We start from the raw sequence: 19604 nt of genomic DNA, 5'->3' as shown, positions 1-19604 counted from the left end.
AAAAAAAAAAAGGCGATACATACTAGAAAAAAACAAAGGGCCGGAGGGTGGCTCAGGCTGAGCGGAGGGGATGCACTGGGTGGCAGGGCAGGGCAGGCTGCACTGAGAGCAGCGCAACTGAGTTCAAGCCCATGAGAGAGCCAGCTGTGCGGACGTCAGGGAGACGGCCAGTGCAAAGGCCGTGAGGCACGAGTGTGTCTGACGCGTCGGAGGGACAGCCAGGAGGCCGGCAGGGCCACAGGAAATCATGGCAGGGAAAGACAGAGCCAGTGGGAAAGGCGACGTGGGGCAGGACCTGGCGGCACGGGACGGACTTCGGCTTTTCTCTGAGTGACATGGGGAACTGTCTGGAGAGGCTGCAGGGGGACTGGAACCAGCCAGAAATGTTCCAGCTCTGCCTCCTTCCAGGCACGGGATAGGACAGCACCGTCTCCCCACTTGAAGGCCCGTGGAATGCCAGCATCCCTGCTGAGCAGACACTTTCAAAGTCAGAGCATGCTTCGTCTGGTACGTGCCCCCTTGTCCCCCCTCGTGCCCCCTCGTGACTCACCTGGCCTGGAACGGTGATGCCTGGGCCCCCGGGACTGCCTGGGGCCAAGCGCCTTGCTGACCCGCTCGATGAGAATGAACAAGAAGCCCGTCTGGTCTCTGACACCGAGGCTGGTGATTTTGTCCCCACAGCCGGATGCAGCCTGACCCAGGGAGGGAGGAGCCATGCAGGAGGGCATGGCCACGATCCACGCCAGACGCCACGGCAGCTCGGGCATGAAAACAGCAGGGGAGGTGGGAGGAGTCACCAGTGCCTAGATATATTCGGACAGCAGAGCTGAAAGGCCTCGCTGATGGACTGGACGCGGGTGTGAGCGGAACACGGGTCAAGGTTGACAGCAAGCTTTTTGCTTGAACTGGAGGGATAGAATCAGGACCCGCCGCTATGGGGAGGCTGCCAGTGAGGAGGTGGGCGTGGTGTCAGGAGCCTGGACACGTTGGAGACATCTCAGAAATGTTAGGTCTGCAACGCGGACTAGGGGACCTGGGCAGATATCCAATGGCTATGCCATCCATGAGTGTGGGGGTCCCGGGCCAAGTCCCACCTGGACAGGTCCACCTGCGGTGGTCGGGTTACACGATTATTGGCGGGGGGAGCTGCTGGTCTTTGGGCCATCTGGGTCACCTGCAAGGCCTCGCTGGCCATTTGAGGGGGGGCTCCAATCTGCCGTGCCAGGTGTGGACGACCGGAGTCCCACCCCAAAGCCCTCATCCGTCCCCAACACTGGCCTCCAGGTGCCACCCTGTCAGAGGCCTGCGACTTTCCTGGGTGCTGCAGGGGGACAGGGTAAGGGTCGTTCCCACTCTCAGAATGCCCCCTCTTTACATAAAGCCCCAGCCTTGCCGACCAGGTCCAGCCACCCACTACAAAGCTGAGCCTTACCTGCTCTCGAGCGACTCCAACCCTTCCCTAAAACCAGAGTGAATGAGCCCTGGCCTGGGAGGGACAGAGGAGCCCCCACCTCCCCGCGTCTAGGACTTGCAAGCCCTCCGGAAGGAGAGACAGGGACGGGAAAGGCAGCTCTCAATCCTAGACTCTTCTAGAACAGCAAGAACGCAGATTATTATCACAACCCCTTAACCTTCCAGCTACGTTTACCACCTGCCCAAATCAGGGAAGATCATATCCTTCCAAGAATGAATAAGTCTTCCATTCCATAAACGATTGTTAAAAAACAAAAAACAAAAAACACGAAAATGGGGCACGCTGTAGGGGGACCACGCAAGAGTTTCGGATCAAATGAAAACAACAGTGAAAATGTGTTGACTAGCCGCAATCACAAAACAGAGACTCAGAAATCCCGACACAAGCAGGAGAACCAGCCAGAGCCCACGCAGCCTGGGCTTTCGTGAACAAGAGCGTGCTGACGCCAGGTCTGGGCTCTGCTGAGCCCAGCGCGGTGGCATAGGCAATTAACAAGAGGGGAGCCCGCGGGAGGGGTGGATGGGAACGCCACACCCTCAAAAGTCGTTGCTATAAAAAATGCTTATTTTATTTTATTTTTGTTTTGTAATTGTATCTATTTATTTGAGAGAGAGAGAGAGAGACAAAACAGAGAGGGAGAGGGAGAAGCAGGCTCCCCACTGGGCAGGGATCTCGATGCGGGGTTTGATCCCAGGACCCTGGGATCGTGACCTGAGCCGAAGGCAAATGCTTAAACGCACGGAGCCCCTCAGGCACCCCTATTTTATTTCATTTCTAAACTGAATCTCATGTACAATAGTATTTGCTTTCCAGTGTACAATGATTCAACGGTAAAACGCCTTAGCAGACGTTTCCCACGGTAAGTCGGGTCACCATCTGATGCCATACGTTATCGACGATATCAGAATGTATTTGCTATGCTCTGCTTTACAGCCCGGTGACTTATTTGTTTTTTAACAGGAAGTTTGTCCCTCTCAGTCCCCCAAATGGGGGGCCGTTCTTTTGCCCATCCCCCACCCCTCAAAATCATTTTTTTTAAATGCCAAACACAAGCAGGAACTCTCAGCACTTAAAAAAAAGAGAAGTGTCACCAGGAAGCAAGCAAGGTTTATCTCGAGACCGAGAGGCAATAAAGCAGGAACATCTATCATATTAGCATGAGAGGCAGTAAAAGGTCATTTCATTATCTCAATAGACGTCAAGGGGGCATTTGAAAAAAAAAGTCGCCATTTCAAAATCCCTGTGACGGGTCTTATTCTGAACAAGAGGACAACTGTGAATTTCGAAGCCAAAAGGCAGTATTCCTGAATTAATAATTCATTAGCACTGAAAATCGAAACTGTCCTGCAGTGCGCCCCATCCAGGGACCGATCCCATTTTAATGTAAAGCCAGAAAGGGGGGTTAGAGCTAACAAGAAAAAGAAAGAACATTTAAATATAGGAATAGAAGGCAGAAAAATGTCGGTTTTGTTGGAGTCATGAGTACAAACTTAGGAAAGCCATCAGAGGGGTTAGTAAATTAATTCTGGAAGAAGTGGTACATAAAAAAAAAAAATGTGTATCAAATTTGTCTCCCATAAATACGCCACAACTAGAATACGCATGCACCATAAAAGAGATTTCAAGAGCAATTAAAGTCAAACAACGGAGTATCCATTTACTCGGGGAACACAAAATGCTTATTCAAAGGCCATGATAAGACCCTAATAAGAGGAAAACAAAAAGCGGAATTTCACAGTGCCCCTGATGGGGAGCAGAAGCACGGGGACGGTGATGAGGGGGTCCTTGCAGACAGGTGGGAGCTCGTGGCTAAAAATCCAGGAACTTCACAAGCCATTGGTGACGTCCTACAGAGCCTGAACTCAGCCCCGTGGGGTTACCTACACCACAAAGATCAGCAGAAACCACGAATCGGGGCTTCTCTTCCCTAAAAGCCGCTTTCTCTACACACCATCCAACTGAGTGAAGCCCAGAGCTTTTTTTATTGGTAATTTTAGGAATATGATAAATTCATGGTGAAATTCTAAAACTGCCCTTGAAATCCCGAAATGCCTCTTGAAGCCATCAGAAGAAAGGACCACAGAGGGCGCCGGGTGTGTGCATGCACACGCGCGTGATTGCTTAAAGAATTTAAAGTTCAAAGGGTTGGCAAACGTGAATATAGACACGGAGGAAAATCTGGAAAGAGGCACAAAATATTACCAATGGATCTGGGTGGCGAAACTGCCGTTGGGGTTTTTTTTTCTCCTTATTTTTTCTTATTTTTATTTTCCATTAGAAACATGCATTACTTACATGTTGGGAAAACACATGTTTTATTTTTTTAGATTTGCTTTAACAAGCTGGAGGAAAACAGAATAGCATTTTCCCATCCATGCAAAGGAGAGGAATTCTGACCAAAAAAAGACGAGGTGGTGGGGGAGGGGGAGGGGGAAGCGTCTCACTGGACACAAGATGGAGAGGCTTGAATACGTTAAAAAAAAAAAAAAAAATTTCAGTCTTGCTGGATAAAGTATTCTTGGCTGCATGTTCTTCTCATTTAGTACCCTGAATATATCTTGCCAGCCCTTTCTGGCTTGCCAGGTCTCTGTGGACAGGTCTGACGTTATTCTGATGGGCTTTCCTCTGTATGTAAGGAGCTTCTTTGTCCTAGCGGCTTTCAAGAGATTGTATCTACAATTATGATTCCTCAATTTTACTATGAGGTGCCTGGATGTTTTTTTTGAATTTATAATCTTGGGGGGGGACCTTTCTACTTCTAGTACATGAACACTTGTTCCATTCGCAAGATTGGGAAAATTTTCATGAAGAACTTGTTCCACTATATCTTCTAGACTTCTTTCTTTCTCCTCCCCTTCAGGGATTCCAATAATTCTGACGTTGGAACGTTTCATGGCATCATTTATTTCCCTGATTCTGTTTTCGTGGCTTCTAAGCTGTTTGTTCCAGGCTTCCTCCTGATCCTTTCTCTCTATCTGTTTGTCCTCCAGATCACTAATTCTATCTTCTGTCTCAGTTACCCTAGCTTTTAGAGAATTTAGATCAGATTGGAACTCATTGAGAGCGTTGTGAACCTCATCCCTGGTGGCCTTCAGCTCTGCCCTAACATTATGAACATCCTCCCTGGTCGCTTTCAATTCTGCCTTAATCAATTCCGTTTGGTCATCCATGGCTTTCTCCAACCTAGCTATTGCCTGGATAATTGTTAGCCTGAATTCTCTTTCCGACATATTGTCTATGTTGATAGCCGTTAGCTCTGTTGCGGAAGGCCCATCCTCTGTATTTTTCTTCTGTTGGGGATTCCTCCTCCTAGTCATTTTGGTGAGAGATGACTGGACAGATGTAGCTGGATGTATCGACCGTGGTGCAGTCAAGGTGCACCCTGGAACGCTTCTGAGCACTCAGGATTCCCCACCCAAATGAGAGAAAAAAGAAAAGAAAAAGAAAAAAGAGAGAGAGAGAGAGAGACAGGAAAAAAAGGGAAGATAAAAGAGAAGGTTCAGCCCGAATGGGCCCCAGGGTAAGATTTATGACGTATACAAACCAAAACAGACAAACAAAAAGACTGATAAAAGTATATGACGAGAGAAAAAATATATATATAGGCAAAAAAAGTAAGAACCTCGTCAAAAAGAACCCCAAGTATAATCTGAAAAACAACCTGAGGGTTTTGAAGGGGCGGGGGGTGGGAGGTTGGGGGAACCAGGTGGTGGGTATTAGGGAGGGCACGGATTGCATGGAGCACTGGGTGTGGTGAAAAAACAATGAATACTGTTATGCTGAAAATAAATTAAAAAAAATTTAACTTCTTACATAATCATATGGGTGATAAAATGCAAAAAGAGCAGCAGCGTGTGGAAAGTAAGAAATAAACGGAAATAAAGATGGTTGACTCTCCAGGTCTACGAAGGAATGATCACTATGACATATGCGAGGTCAATATCCTGCTTCCATTTAACAAGTGATCAAGGAAGAGGAAAACACAAGGTCTACACCAGAAAACTCAGAAAACAAATAGGTACATGGGGAAATGTGAAGCTTCCTCGCTAGCCGTTAAAGAAATTAACACCAAACAATATGGAAGCCTCATTGTTTGGGCTGTTGATTCAGCCAAACAGAAACAAAGTGGTGGGACCCTGTGGCAGGGGTGGGGAGCGGCAGGAAAGCAGCGCCCCTCCACGCGCTGGCGGTGCCTGCCGTCATCTGCTTCTGTCTGGCAAGTCCTCCCACTGCCCTTTGTGTCCTACGGAGGAGAAGAGACAAGCTATTTATACTCTTTTATATGACTTTCAAAAATATGATCCGAGGTTGTAAACTTTTGGAATTCTGCCCCAGGATGTCAGTAGATGTGACATAAAAAAAGTGTTCTGGTCACAAGCAAGCATGGCCCTGTAGTGCAGGACTTCTCAGTGCCTTTACATGTGTACTGAGAACCTCCAAGAGCAGGTAGCCCTTAGCCAATGGATTTGGCCTCGGAATCCTTTTGTGATAACTACTGACATCTCACAGTGCACAAGGTGCTGGGAATCACTGAGAATAAGAGAAGCATAAGAGAATAAGAAACCAGCCTAGGAAGGCTTACCAAATTCAGCTGTATTTAGTAAGAATCCCGAGGCTGAGTCCTCTCGCACTGGCCAGGCGGCGAAGCAGGCTTTTTCCACTTCTGCGTGAAGTTGTTGAACAGAGTTGAACAGGAGGAGAGAGAGCGGCGGCCACGTGCTGGCGTCCTGTTTCCCCCACTGTCATTGCTCAGGATCCCCATTTTACTGGGAAAACCAGAGATGTTATCAAAAATCACATGTCCCGCCGAAGTCAAACCGGAAAGTATACTTAGCACTAGATGTCCGCCTGTCTTCGTTAACCTTTAGGAAGGGGAGGAAGCAGAGTCCGCTTCCCCATTGATGGTGTCAGCTCAGCCCGCCAACCGACCCCTGATTAGATCTGACTGTGAGTCAGGACCAGAAATTTGCGCCAAATAAACTCATTCATGTCTTTTCCAGTCGCCTGTTTTGCTGGCCTGTTCACCTCCTGTTTCCTAGGAAGCGTTCCTGCTTAAAATTTTTGATCTTCTCCCAGCCCAATGGAGGGGAGCAGGGAATTCACCCCACATTGGTCCCCCCATAAGGCAGGAGGAGCTGAACCCGAGAAATACAAGAATAAAACCAGAGCCTCAGAGACTAAACAGGTGCCAATCGATGACAGACGTTCTCGAAGGCAACGGCAGTGAACGCAGGCCCAGGGGACCCTGCAGGGACAGGGAGAGGGTGGGGACCCACGGCGGATACTGATTCCTCCACCGCATGCCCACCCTCTCCCTCCCCAACCACTTCCTCCCTCCTCTCAACTCCCCCTGCAACACTTCACACACATGTGGGCGCGCTCGCACACGTACACACACGCGCGCGCACACACACACGCGCGCACGCATGCATCCACTCTCAGCAGCCTGACCTTGGTGATTTAGGAAGCAAGAGAAACATATTGAAGGGGTCACTAGCCAGAAAGAGCCTATGTGTTCCCAGTGACATTCAAATGACCCTGACCATCAGGGAGATCTCTTGGGGTGACCGTCCAAACCAGACTGGCCCGTGGCCACCACACTCTCTTCAAGCCAAAAACAGGTCTTCTTCACCCTCAGCTCTGCCGATTCCTTCATTCCTTGGCCCAACATACCTGTGCAAAGGCCCTACAGCGTGCAGGACCCCAGCGTGGGGTAGGGAGCCTTCCCGTCCTGCCTAGGACGCAGATAATCTCCCACACCAACGTCTAGCAAAAATGAAAGCCGACAGCAGTGCGCATTTACGACTAGGTGATCCACAAGACCAGTGGCTTCTATTTCCAGATTTTGGAAGCCAGCCAGGAAAGGGCCCAGCCCCGCTGGCCGTGTGCGGCCACGGGAGCAGAGCGTGTGGCCCGCCGGCGGGGACGGACGGCTGACTGGGCGGGCTGCGCTCTACGACGTCTGGTTGCAGGCGGAGGTTTGCAAGTTTATCCCATTAATGGTGCCTGAGCCCTCGAATCCAAATTACAGGCCGAAGCCACAAAATTGTCTCCCCATCAGAGGCCTCTGGCTGAACGCCCCCACAAACACCAGTTCCCCTTAATCAGGGTCGAGGGGATGGACCAACGTGCTCGGCTACAGGGAGGACGCTCATTTTTCCAATTTTGCAAAGTTCCCAGGCAGTCTCCCTGTAATTTTCCTCTCTCTCGTCTTTTGAGGAGGTTTTGTGCATCGAAAGCCCAAGTCTACAGCAACAAACACCCACGCTGAGAGCACTGGCCGGAGGCTGGCTCTGCCTCCTGGGACTTTGGAGTGGGCTCGCTGGTGGCCCCGGAGCTCCGATGTGGGGCCCCTCAGAAGGGGGACCCTCTGTGCTCTCCTGACTTCCAAGAACTACCTTTGCAGACATCCCCCCCTCACCCCACACCCCCCATCCCCGCCCCACAGCCCACTTCTGCATCAGCGCTCAGAGCTGGTTTTCCAAACTCTAAACCTCCCGAAAGAGGTCTTCCCTGGGAGACCAGCCACGTGCCGTCTCTCCTGCCGCCGGAGCTCCTGGGAAGGCTGGCATGGTGGTGGGAGGTGACAGGGTCGTCACTCTGTAGGACGTAACTCCCACCCAAAGCAACCAGCGGAGTGAGAGGCGCCCACCGTGGGAGCCGATGGGCGTAGCGGAGCGCGGAGCAGGGTTCCCAAGAGTCTGCCCTGCAGCTGCTTGGAAGGTCCGGGTGCAATGCACTTGGGGGCAGGGGACACCGTTGCACAGGGCAGCTGAAGGTCAAGGGCAGAAAGAGAGGAGTGGTAGGCGTGGAAGGACGGGAGTGGAGGGACTCCAGGGATGAGTGGGAGGGAGGGGAGAAGCTGACGCGCACGAGGTCTGGGAATGCTGGCTGGTGATCGTAGCAGGTGGGCTTGGGGACCCACTGAGGGCCCCTGAGCATGGAGTGGCATTGTAAGGGAGAGTCCTCAAGTGTGTCGGGCAAGGCGGTGGGGAGAGGCAGCAGACACGCACAGAGCCCAGTGACTCTAAGAGTCACGGGGGGCTCTACTCTACCGAGCGGTTCTAGAGCAATCTCGGCGTTGAGTAATGTCAGAGTTCCAGCTCGGTTCTCCTCCAGTTCCGTGCTGGCTGTTCTGGGTCTCGGCTCCACACAAATTATAGAAACAGTCCTTCGACACCCGCAAAACAGCTTGCGGGGACTCGGCTTGTCACTGCCCTGGATGTGCAGACCATGCCGGGGAGAGCCAACATGCGGTCAACGCGGCGTCTTTCCGTGCATGGACGTGAACCTCTTGTTCATTCATTCAGTTCTCTCGTTCCATGCATCAGAGTTCGGGACTTTTTGCCATGTAGGTCTTGTACGTGTCTTGTTAGACTTACCCCTAAGTGTTTCGCTTTGGGGGGCGCTCCTGTAAGGGGGGTTGCATTTTTAATTTCAAATCCCACCTGATCATTGTCAGTACAGAGAAAAGCGACGGACCCTCGCACGTCAAGCTCGCACACAGCCTGTGGCTCTGCCTCGCGCCCCTGCATTCTAGGGCCACGCCCCAGATGTCTCCCACATCACTTCCACTCACAGCCCCCTGGCTGGGACTTGGTCACGGGGCCACACCCAGCCGCAGGGGAGGCCGGGAAGTGTAGTCGTTGGCCAAGTAGTGAGCGCCCCTTAAAAATTCTGTGTCTGTGGGAAGGAAAGGAGTATCAGAGGACCCGGCATGGGACCTGCCGCAAGACCTCCTCTCCGGGGACCTCTCCCACGCGATGCTGTCTAGAGGCCGCCGCTACTAGTCCGGGGCTGGGGCACGCTCTAGGCCCGGCCCATCAAGGCGTCCTTATTTGTCCTGACAGCAGTAACGGCGGGATCAGGGAACACACGTGTCTCCCAAGCGCTGCATGAATCCTCGGAGAATTCTGAGGGGTCTGTCTCCCACATTAAGGGAAGACTGATGCTCTTTTCTGCGCCCGCCCAGCCGGCCGCAGACGGGAGCGCATTTCCTGTTTGCACCTCCTCCTGCTTGCTGCCCGTATACCATCTTAGGGGGAAGAGCCTGGGCTTCTCCGGCTCCTACGTGGTCACCACCCTGTGCTGGAAGGCCTGGCCCTGCATTTCCAAGCCATTTGCAAGCCGTGTTTACCTGGGGGGGGGGGGCCGGGAAACTCTACCTAAGACACCAGCCTTCCAGTCCTCTGTCTGCTAGAAGAGAGGTCATGTGGGAATTGAGGATGACACTTGGGGGCTGGGGCCTGAGGAACCCCAGGAGTCTGGATCAGGTGTGCCAAGGACAACCTCGGGGGCCAGGGGACACTGGAAAACAGCCGGTGTCCCCAGAATCGTTTCCGGTCAGATTCTTTTTTCGGGTTATAAAATAACATTTGTTCATAAGAGAACACAGCACACAGACTATAAAACTAGAATATAGAAGGAAGGGGAAGAAATCATTCCTATCACCCCAAAAGTCCCAGCTCCCTCCAACCTGTCCTTTGTGCTTCAAACCAGCGATGTCTGCCCTATGGTTGATGACGTCCATATACGTTTGTAGCCTTTTGCCCTTAATTGTCTTCCATCCTCCGAACATACCAATAGCTACTGCTCCCGGTTAGTGGGCATGAGCGTTTCAAGGGCGACTCTTAGAGGAATGGACTTGGCATTTATGGGGCGGGTCTCGCTGCGGCTAGCGAGCGTGCTCAGACCTGGGGCCCTCCCCATCGAGTTTTGGTGGCAAGCAAAAAAATCAGCATTGGTGGATTTTAGTTGAAAAGGAAAACCAGAGAAAACAGGCAAAAATTATGGAGGTAGGACAGCCTGAGTCGCACCCACGCCATACCCCACATCCTGCCCCAGGAGGCCCCTGGACCGCTCCCACCCTGGACTCTGCGGCATAACTGACATCGCCCAGACCCCGCCACCGGACCCTGTGACCTCGGCCGGAAAGCCCTAACCCAGTGGGACACACTTGCATGCTCACCGGACTTAGGACAAAGTTACCACCATCGAGCTAGAGAGAAAGGATAGTGCTTCTTAGAAGCGGGGCTGGCTTCAGTGGATATTCACATGGAAAAAAAGAAGCCTTGACCCTCACCTCAGAGCAGGCACAACTCAGCTGCACGGCAGGTGGGCTGTGACCTTGGAAGTGAGGTGAAGCGACGGGCGTGCTCGCCTCTCCCACTGCGCCCAGGGTCCCCACCTGTGCCTGGAAGCCACACCCGGGTCCACAAGCCGCGGGGATGGCCTCTTATGTCATGAACGTCCTTGTGTAGTCTGCGCGCACACACACACACACTATTCTAGGATTGGTCTGTGTGAGCAACAGCATGCAGTAGAGTGAGAGCATGTCACTCTCATGCGGACACCACGGAAGGTGGGCTGTCTCCGTCTCCGGGAGCGGCTCAGATCACCTGTGCGGGAGCACCAGGACCTGCGGTGGACTCACCCACAGGCACGTGAAGGCGCCCCCACCCCAAGCCCCCTGGAGTCAGATGGCTTGACCACGCTTCTCCCGGATCGCTGACCCGAGGACACTGCATGAGAGTCACTTTGCTTGTTTGATGCTAGTGGTTGCACTCGTTTGTTCGGCAGCAGTAGATAACTAATACACCCATCCACAGCCCAGGGCGGGTTCTGGGGCGGGGTGGGGGGGTGTTCCTGCTCCCCAACCACCAGCCGTTGCCCTGCTACAGGACTCACCGCCGGGGGTGCCGGGGGCCATGTCCATGTGTCCTGCTGGAAAGCAGGCTCCTTGGGAGCAGGGACGGTGCCTGTTCTGGGCAGAAGCCCCAGGAACGGGGAAGACAGAGGCACACGGCAGGTTCACTTGAATCCTCTGCTGGCCCCTGGAGGGACCACCTTCTCCAGCTGCCCCCTCTTGACAAAAGAGGAGACTCAGGTCCCCGAGTCGGTAAGAGATGCTGGAGGGGAGGGAGGAGATTGGGTTCCTGTCTCCACTGAGGTGTGGGAACGTCCCTAGCTTTCCGATGTCGCGGTACCTGCTCTTCATACCTGCTCTGGGGCAGCCCATAGCCGGGACGGAGAACACACATCAGGGGACCAACAGGGCCAACAACACCCCCAACTCCCTAACCACAGCGGGTCTGCGGCCACAAGCGCTCTGCCCCAGGGCGAGTCAGCTGCCCTGGGCTTCCTGTGGGGACAGAGAATGGGAAAAAGTCTGGAAGCATGGCCAAGAGGATTTTCTCCTTTTACAGGCTGAGTCCCGGGTTATGTCTGGGGTGCTAAAGGCGTGGGTTGAGTCGGCAGGAGTCAGAGCCGAGGCCCCGCCGATGCCCAAGCCAGGGTCGCCCGTAGTGTCCCCCCTCCCTGCTGTCCCCACAGAGCATTGACCTTCAGGCGGCGACTTAGGATGGTGTGCTGTTCTATGGAGGCTCTTATATCGGAGCAAAAAATCTCCCCTTACAAATGCCTGTGGCTCCAGACTTGGTGAGCTCCCTGCTGAAGGAGTAGGAGGAAAGACCCAAGGACAGACAAGGGCGAGGCGGGAGGAGCTCAGAGATCCTCTCCGAAAGCGGCCGGGTCTGTCCAAGGTCTCCTGGGTCCCAGAGAGCTAAAGCCCCAAGGTCTTCCCCCAGGTGAGGGCGCTCAGAATGGGCCTGGCTACACGGGACGTGGGAAAGCATCCGCACAAAACCTTGCTCACACGAGTGCCCACAACAGCGCGATTCCCATGGAGGAGGGGAGGAGGAAAACCCCCGACTGCCCTTGGGCACGGGGCCTCGTTCCGGGGTGACGGAAGGGTTCTACAGGTAGATCTGGGCGATGGGTGCGCACCTCTGGGAATACACTGAAAACCACTTGTCCCCTCTCGATGGGCAAACTTCACGCTGCAGAAACTCCATCTCAATAAAGCCGGTTTTTAAAAGCGAACCCTGCAATCCCCAGGCACTTTGTCATTCTCCTCTTGCCCCCACCCCCCCCACCTCCCTATTTTAGACTCAGAGCCAACAGGCATCCCAGCCCCACTGTGGCCACAGGATCCTGCTGGCCTCGACTTCTCCATCTGTAAAATGGGGATAAAGGGACAGTCCCCCAGAGCGGCTGTGAAGGTGCAGGTGGGAGCACTCGGTCAGCAGCTGTGACGGCCCTGCTGTCCCCAGTCCCGGCCGCCCTCCCCAGCTCTGGGTGCAGCCGGGGCAGGAGAGGGGCTGCTTCCCAGGGTGGGCGCCTCACTTGCCCAGCTCCTGGCCTTCCCAGCCTGCCCTCCGCACCCTCCAGCCTCCTTCCCGCCTCCTCACCTTTCATCTATTTCTAGGACCTTGAAACCCGTGTGGGAGTTCTCTGGGGGCGGGGAATCTGGGCGGCCTCACTGGCCAGGAACCCAAGGTGGGTGGGTGGGGTGGGTGAGACCCCGGAAGGGGGGATTTGTCTTCTGGGGGCTTCCCACCCCCCTGTAGGGGACCTCACACTTGCAGTTGTGAGTCTCACCTGGGTGATCCGAGACTTGCCGCTTTTCGACAAGGGGAGAGGATCCTCGCCCCGCGCGCAGCAACGAAAGGAAAACCTCACGCATGTCTTCCCCTTTGGCTGGAAGAATGTCAACCCTGCTCGGACAAGCCTTTGATTTTCAAAATAAATGGGAAGGCGAGTTGGTTGGGACCTAACGAATGAGGTGTGCCTCACGCCCACTCGTGGGTCCTCTGGGTGCTGGATTCAGGGTGGGTCTTTGCTCATGACCACGGCACCCCGGATTCCGCTCCCCTGATTTGTTTCATCTCTGGGGCGACCCTGCCGGGTCTGCACCGTCATTCCGCGTGTTTTACAGGTGAGGGAACAGAGGGTCAAAGGCGGGGAGGTCACACGCATGGGCCGCGGCGGAGCTGGGACTAGGAAGGGCTGTTTCCAGAGCCCACACTCTCCACACCCCTTGGCCTTCGAGCTAGCGAAACCCTGGCAGAGCTCAGACTCTTAGCTGCTGAGGGACGTGCAGACCCTGCCCTGTCTCCCCTCAGGGTTTTCTCTTGGGCTGTTCAAACATCTGGAACATTCTCTCCTCCCTCTTTGCCTGCTCATTCTCTGCGCTTCCGCAGTCTTGGGTGAAGCCTTTCTCTTCACCCCCATCAGAAAGCTAGTGGCCATCAGACCGCTTGGACTTCCACTGTCGACCTCTGGAGGGGAGTGAGCAAGACAAGGACGAGAGTAGCTTACGGAAGGCACCTGCCAATCTGGCCTTGAACTCCCGTGTGAAGCAGCGTTCCGTGCGTTATTTCTCAGGTGTCCGTGGGAAGCCCTGGAGCACAGAGAGTCATGTTTGGAGCCCGTCTCCTGCCCCTCAACAGCTCACAAGGCCTGATTCATACCAAACACAGGGATTTGCACACCCCATGTTTGCCCCTCTCCCTGGCCCTAGTGGGCTGAACAGCGTCCTCCAAAAAGCTGTGTCTGCCTCCTAACCACCAGAGCCTGTGAATTTGACCTTATTTGGGAAAAAGAAAGTCCTCGCAGATGGGATCCAGTAAAGGATCTTGAGATGAAATCATCTCGGGTCATCCGTGTGGGCCCTAAACCCAACAGCAAGTGTCCTCATAAGAGACAGAAGAAGAGAGAACACAGAGAGGAGCGGCCCCATGAAGACAGGCAGAGGCCAGAGGGCTGCGTCCACCAGCCCGGGGGAGCCCCGAAGGCCCCGAAGCTGGAGGAGCAGGGAGGACCCTCTCCCGGTGCCTCCAGAGGGAGCACAGTCATGCGTCTGATTTTGGACTCCGACCTCCAGACTGTGACAGAACAAGTATCTGTCATTTTAAGCATCCCCCCATGTGTGGTCCTTTGTCACAGGGGTCTCCTCGGGGCCAAGGAGGGGTTGAGGCTCCAGGTGCAGGGTGAGCACTCGGCTGGCCCACCCCACCTCACTCCTTCTCTCTGGTATTGGTCAATCTTCAGTGGCCATCGGGGCTGGATGTAATACTGAGTTCTATACTTAGGACTCAGCTCCGGGTCCTAAACCCGCTGCCTACCCCCAAGGGCTTAGGAGCCCTTCCCCGAACCTCTAGCCTCTCCAGGTCTCCCTACCATCTCCCAAGTCATGCGGCTGCCGGCGCCCCCATGAGTCGGCCCCCGCCCCATCGGTACCACCTCCACAATGGCAGGTCCTAGAGCCCTCTCCCCCCATGAGGCTCCACCCAGGGCTAAATGTTTAAGCCGGGCCTCCGGACCCTCCCCGCCCTCCTCTCACTGCAGCAAGACCTGGAATCTCCCAGGGTCAGGTTCAAGGCTTCCTGAGAGTGGCACCTCTCTGCTTCCAGCCCTGTCAGTGACCCACACCTTTGGCCAGTTTCCCTTGGGATCGCCTCCCCCCACCCCTTCGAGTAGAGAGTGGCTCCTTCTGCGCGATAGGATGACAGGCACAAGTTCTGGTCATCCAGAGACCCGAGCAGCGCCGTAGGGTAGTGGCCCTCTTGGACCCAGCCGAAACCCCCCACTTTCATATCTGTCCCTCACCCTTGCATTGACACTTGTGCCCTTAATTAACGTCCTTACCTTTTTTTTTCTTTTTTTTTTTTTGGTGAGAGTGCACATGCACGTGCGTGTGAGCAGGGGGAGGGGCTGACGGAGAGGGAGAATCTGAAGCCAACTCCACGCCTGAACATGGAGCCCAAGGTGGGGCTGGATCTTACGACCCTGAGATCACGACCTGAGCCCAAATCAAGGCTCTGATGCTCAACCAACCGGGCCACCTCAGGCGCCCCATTGCACTTACTTTATAAAAGAAACCTTTTGGCTTGGGTGGCTCAGTGGGTTAAGCCTCTGCCTTTGGCTCGGGTCATGATCTCAGGGTCCTGGGATCGAATCCCGCATTGGGCTCTCTGCTTAGCAGGAAGCCTGCTTCCCCTCTCTCTCTGCCTGCCTCTCTGCCTACTTGTGCTCTCTCTCTGTCCAATAAATAAGTAAAATCTTAAAAAAAAAAAAAAAAAGAAACCTTTTTACTCCTTTTCCAGGTTGAGAAGGAAGAAGGGAAACCTAATGTTCAACTTTTTTTTTTTAATTTAAAAATACATTGGATGATTTAAATCTCACGCCCACAGACAGCTCAGGAGAAGCCAGCAAATAAAAGCAAGTTTGTAGACTAGAAAGCCATTTTTTAAAAAGTTCTCTTTCTGGTAACAAACTGAAAATGTTCAATCAATTCCACACACACCGCACCCCTTATGGCGTTCATTCTGCCCAAGAACCAATACATGAATGAACACATTGAGCGGATGCGACATACACCGGGGCTTCCTGCTAACTGCTTCGCACATACTACCTTCATTACTTTGCTCTGCGGCCTTGGGAAGAGGGCAGTCATACCCCATTTCACAGATGAAGACAAAGATCTACCCCAGAACACAGAGCTCCTGGGAGACGCAGGTCCGGAGGTGATACTCCTGACAGTGTCCTTGAACCCTGAAAGAGGCACAGCCTAGGGGCTTAAAAAGCGGGACATCACAGTTGCCAGCAGTGTGAGCCCAGATAAGGTGCCTCGGTTTCCCCACCCGCCCAGTGTGTTCTTGGGGTTTGTTTAGAAGATTAAATGCATGACAGTGATGAGCTTGGGGGTGGGGTGACTTGCAGGAGGAGTGAGAAATGAGGATGGGTCGATGAGCGGAGGCTTGCTCTCCAAACCCTGCAGTAGCCCAGATTCTGAGCAAATGGGCAGGGGCCTGTCTCGCTGTCTCGCTGCGGGGGGTGGGGGGGGGTTGGCCAGGGAGGCCGGTGCTGCCGGGTTTCCAGTAGTCTTTTCCTCCCGCCTCCCCACCCATCCCTGCTTCGGTGACTGTGGGGTGAGCCCTCTGTCTACTCGGGGTTTGGGAGAGGCGGCAATGTCCTGGACAGCTCTTGGAATTCCTCACGCCCCTCCCAGCCTGGGGGACCTGGCCTAGCGGGGGTCCTGTGGGAGCCGGTGGGATGCAGAGGCAGAGGCAGGCACCCTGTTGATTAAGGTCAACTGCTGAGGATCCCGGATGTGCTTGACTCTCTATCTATCTCGAACTAATCATCAGAAAAAGACTTTTCAGGACTTTACCAAAACAACAGTTGTAGCCAGTTTATTGGGCCTTTTTCTATGGGCTGAGCCCTTCCCAGACTGGGCTTCCCAACGGTGCAGGGCATTAGGCTGCGCCACCCACTTCTTTTGAATAAGGAAACGGAGAAGAAAATGATCAGAACCTGCCGCTCCTCTGCTGAGCTCTGTCACCGCTGGGAAGGCATCATGGTCACTCCAGCTCCTCCGATGGAGAGTCACCTAATTACAAGTCACCATCGGGGCCTGAGACTCTTCCTGTCCGCCTTTACAATGAATGTCATTGCTCCAGCAGCGCAACTCTCCTTATGGAGTTTAAAAAAAAAAAAAAAAAAAAAAAATCTGTGGGCGCGGGCAGGGTGGCAGGACCATGCTTCCGTGTCCTCACGGAGGTCCTCACGCGCTCCGGAGCGGCGAGTGCGCGCCTTGTCCAAGCCTTACGGTAAGCGCGGCGCGCAGAGCAACCACGTGGCGGCGGAACCGAGGCCGGGCGGGAATGTGCGGAATGCGCCGCGCGGCCCCGCGCTGCTCGGGAGCCAAGACCCAGGTTCCCGCGGCGCGCGCCCTTGCCTCCCGTCTCTCTCTAATCGGACCGCACCCCCCGCCCCTGCCGGGTCGCCCGGGACTCGTGGGAGTAGGTCGAGCCCCACGCAAGCAAGCCCCCTGGCGGGGCTTGGGGACCGAGCGCGGCCCATGGGGCTCCGCGGACTCCGCACGCCCAGAACTCCCCAGCGGGTCCAAACCCGCCGCCGCTGCCACCAATCCAGACCGCACGAGACGAGGGGACCTAAAAGCAGGGGTGCAGGGCGTTAGGTATGCCACCCCTCTCCCTGCACCTGGAAAAGAATTTCCTTTCCTTTTTCCCTCTTGGCAAGTGTCTGGAGCCCCAGAACTCGGAGGTTCCCCATAATAAAGACACGGGCCGTCCCTCCAGCCATCCCCCACCCCCACCCCCAAGGCCAAAGCGAAGGATGGAAAAGCTCTCGCTTTCGGGCATTCCAAGGGCACAAAAAGCAGGCACGAGGACGTGATCACATCCCGAACACAGCCTCCGGGCAAGCGCGGGGATGGGAAGCGAGTGACCAATCCTCCAGGCGAATGAGGGGGCGTGGAACCTTAACCCAGAGCGGGGCGGGGAACATTGCGGGAGCCCACAGGGTCTTAGTTCGGGTCCTTCTTGGGGAAGGTCCGGCTTCAGCGAGCCAGCGGGCTGGGTACCGAGCACTCCCCCCCCCCCCCACGCGACTCTCTGCAGGGGTGCTCCGCGCTCGCCGGGGGCGGGGTCTGCTCCTCCTCGGGTAGGCCGCAGCCCAGCTTGGCCCAGGGAGACACGGATGGGACTTGGCCTCCTAGGTCATTACCCACCACCCCCCAACCAATTTCTTTGCTTCGGTTGGAGGTGGTTATCTGCTCCGTCCTTGGCTAGAGACCGGCCGGGGACCTGAGCCAAGAGGCCAGGGAATTCCTAGCGAATTGGGGGTTTCATATTGCTCAGGGCACCAGGTCATGCTTTTTTGAGGGACGAAAGTCTAGGAGTTAGATGTTTTCACCCCTAAAAGTGCACCTTCTTCCTAGGGAAACCAGGGGCGTTGTGAGCCGCCGCCCCCCTCGCCCCCGGCACCACCTGTTGGGGTTTGCTCTTTAACTCCGGGCACACCTTGCCCACGGCCTTCCGAGCTCGGGGAGGAGTGTCCCGTCCCCGCATCCTGCCAGGCCGACGACTGGGGTTCGGGTAGGGAGTTGGTCTGTGCGTGGCTGAAATTAACTGATCAGGGGCGGAAACAAGTCCGTGGCTTGGGTCGGTGGGAGGTGCGGCTGCCCCTGTTCCCAGCGTGTGGCTGTCCCAGGTGGGCGCCGGACCCAGAGCTCGTCCCGGCGCTCCCCGCAGCTTTGGAGCGCCAGAAGCCCGCCCGGTGCAGCCCTGGCGGAGATACTCAGCGCGTGCACCTCCAGGAGGCGAGCAGGGTGGGGGAAGGGGAGGGGACCCCAGCGCCCCGGGACCCCGCGGCCCGCATTCGGAAGTTTTCCTGAGCGACTTAAGGGCTGTCCTTTCAAGTCGCCGCCAGGTATGCGGCTGCAGGTGACCCCACCTGGGTGCGCCCCCTCCGGTCCCGTGTGGGGTGGGCGGCTGCGGGAGGTCGATGTCGGTAGGAGATCTCCACTGGGGCCTGCGCCCCCTCCCCAAAGCCCCCCGCGGGGCGGGGCGCAGCCGCAGTGCGCGCAGGGGTCGGCGCCGCGGCGGGCCGGTTCCTGAATGAACGCGCTCCCTTCCCCCGCCTGAATGAAGGTTCCCACAGCCAGGGACGGTGGCAAACACGCCTGCCGCGGAATTCGCCCTCTCGGGGCCGGAGATCCGCCCCGGCCGGCCGCGGTCTCCCCTGGGGACGGGTGGGCGGCAAGGAAAGCGGGAAGGTGATTTAAGTCACTTTCGGATTTCCTTTCCAGCCAACGCAGTGCCTTCCCGATCGGGTCGCTGGCCCTTTGTCTCCAAATAGTCACCGAGAAATAAGCGCGGAGCACTTTAAACGAGCCCAGAACTCGCAGTTCCTGCCTCGTGGTGGGTTTTTTAAAGGCCGTGCAAAATTAAAACTGCTGCAGAAAAGTTTTTAAGAGTTGCTTTTCTCTCTGGAAAATAAAATAAAATAAAATAAAAACGCGTCCTCGGCTCTCCTAGAAGCAGCCGCCCTCAAGGGCCCAGGGCCGGCGGCTCTCTCTGCAGCTCCAGGGACGCGTATCTGGGCTCCCCGGGGTGGGGGCTGGGCCGCTGGCGCTCCCCGCCAGGCCCCAAATTCCTGCGCCTCCCCCGCGGGTTCCTGGACGGCTCTTCACGCTCGCCCGCCGGGCTTGCACTTTTGCGCCCGTCCCTGAGCGGGGAACTCAACGAAGTTCCTAGTCGAGATCTGCCCGGTCCGCCTAGTAACAGCGCCGCGCCCCCATTGGCTCATGCTAATTCCAGTTTCCTCTGTCTTTCTCCCGGGTTAGGGGGGCGCTCCCTCCCGGACCCGGAGCCCGTTTTGCCGCAGTGGGCGAGCCTCTTTATGACCCGCCGCCCCTCGCCGTCGCCGGCCGCCTCGGGCCGGGCCGGGGGCGCCCGCGGGGCTCGGGCCCCTCGCCCCGCTG

The sequence above is a fragment of the Martes martes genome (assembly GCF_963455335.1).
Source record: "Martes martes genome assembly, chromosome: 10".
Lineage (NCBI taxonomy): Eukaryota > Metazoa > Chordata > Mammalia > Carnivora > Mustelidae > Martes > Martes martes.
The sequence above is the reverse complement of the archived record's forward strand: the minus strand, read 5'-3'. Positions refer to the sequence as shown.